The sequence below is a fragment of the Pteropus vampyrus genome, unplaced genomic scaffold, assembly GCF_000151845.1.
Source record: "Pteropus vampyrus isolate Shadow unplaced genomic scaffold, Pvam_2.0 Scaffold181, whole genome shotgun sequence".
In the NCBI taxonomy this organism is placed as follows: Eukaryota; Metazoa; Chordata; class Mammalia; order Chiroptera; family Pteropodidae; genus Pteropus; species Pteropus vampyrus.
The window spans coordinates 2,392,761-2,395,115 of NW_011888962.1; positions in this window are offsets into that span (position 1 = coordinate 2,392,761).

Sequence of the window (2,355 nt, forward strand, 5' to 3'; positions counted from 1 at the left end):
CATCCACTGATCGACTAACAACAATAAAGGCTTGGTGACAACAGAAGATCACACACAACCCACACAAAGATCACCTCCAGAGCCCCCAGCATGAGAGATCAGGGAGAGTGCACCGCTAGGTCACACAGGACACCTTCCACATTAGGCCATCTGTCCAAGGCTGAGAGACGAAACAAATATTCCTGACACATAGAAATGAACATAAAGAGGCTAACAAAATGAGAAAACAAAGAAACATGCCACAAATGAAACAACAGGAGAAAACTCCAGAAAATAAGCTAAATGAAATGGAGGCAAGCAACCTATCAGAGACAGAGTTCAAAATAATGGTTATAAGGATGCTCAATAAACTCATGGGGAGAATGAATGAACACAATGAGAACATCAACAGAAAGACAGTAAGCATAAAAAAAAAAAGAACATAAAAATCATAAAAAGAGACAGAAATGAAGAATACAACAACTAAAATGAAGAATACACTAGAAGGATTCAACAGTAGATTGAACAAAGCAGAAGATTGAATCAGCGAATTGGCAGAATACACCCAATCAGAACAAAGAAAAAGAAAAAATAATTTTAAAAAATGAGGAGAGTTTAAGAGACCTCTGGGACAACATGAAGTGTAAAAATATCCAGATCATAGGAGTACAAAATGGACAGACCTTTAGCCAGACTCACCAAAGAAAAAAGAGAGAGGACTCAAATAAAATCAGAAATGAAAGAGGAAAAATAACCATGGACTCCACAGAAATACAATGAATCATAAGAAAATACTACGAGCAATTATATGCCAACAAATTGGACAATCTGGAAGAAATGGACACATCCTAGTAACATAGAATCTCCTAAGACTGAGTCAAGAAGAGACAGAAAATCTGAACTGACCAATTACCACCAGTGAAATAGAATCAGTAATCAAAAATCTCCCAAAAGACAAAAGTCCTGGACAAGATGGCATCATAGGTGAATTTTACCAAATATTCAAAGAAGGATTATCACCTATTCTTCTCAAACTATTCCAAAAATTTCAAGAAGAGAGAAGGCTCCCTAACTTCTTTTATGAGACCACCATTACTTTGATTCCAAAACCAGACAAAGACATTACAAAAAAAGAAAACTATAGACCAATATCTCTTATGAACATTGATGCAAAAATCCTCAACAAAATACTAGCAAACCGAATTCAGCAATACATTAAAAATATCATACACCATGATCAAGTTGGATTTATTCCCAGGAGGCAAGGTTGGTACAATATCCACAAATCAATTAATGTGATACACCACAGTAACAAATAAAAAAATAAAAACCATATAATCATATTAATAGATGTAGAAAAAGCGTTCAACAAAATCCAGCATCCATTTATGATAAAAATTCTCAGCAAAGTGAGAATAGAGAGAACATACCTAAACATAATAAAAGCCATGTATGACAAACCTACAGCTAACATCATACTCAATAGGGAAAGACTAAAAGCATTTTCCTTAAGATCAGGAACAAGACAAGGATGCCCACTTTCACTACTCTTCTTCAACATTGTATTGGAAGTCTTAGCCACAGCAATAAGACAAGAAAGAGAAATAAAAGGCATCCAAATTGGAAAGGAAGAAGTAAAACTCTCATTATTTGCTGATGACATGATACTATATAGAGAGAACCCTAAAGATTCCACCAAAAAACTGTTAGAACTTATCAATGAATTCAGTAAAGTAGCAGGATACAAAATTAATATTCAGAAGTCAGTGGCATTTTTATACACCAATGATGAACTTTTGGAAAGAGAAATTAAGAAAACAATCTCATTTACAATTGCATCTAAAACTATAAAATACCTGGTAGTCAAATTAACCAAGAAGGTAAAAGACCTGTTCTCAGAAAATTATAATTCATTGACAAAAGAAATTGAAGAAACAAATAAATAGAAGCATATACTGTGTCCATGGGTAGGAAGAATCAACTTCATTAAAATGGCCATACTACCTAAAGCAATCTATAGGTTCAATGCAATCCTTATCAAAATACCAATGGCATTTTTCAGAGAGATAATCCTAATAATCCTAAAATTTATATGAATAATCCTAAAATTTATATGAAACCATAAAAGACCTCGAACAGCCATGACAATCTTGAAAAAGAAGAACAAAGTTGGAGATATCACACTACCTGATATCAAACTATACTACAGGCTACAGTAATCAAAACAGCATGGTACTGGCAAAAAAAAAAAAAAAATCGATCAATGGAACAGAATAGAGAGCCCAAAAATAAATCCACGCCCATATGCTCACTTAATAAATGACAAAGGAGGTAAGAATATACAATAGGATAAAGACAGTCTCTTCAATAAATGGT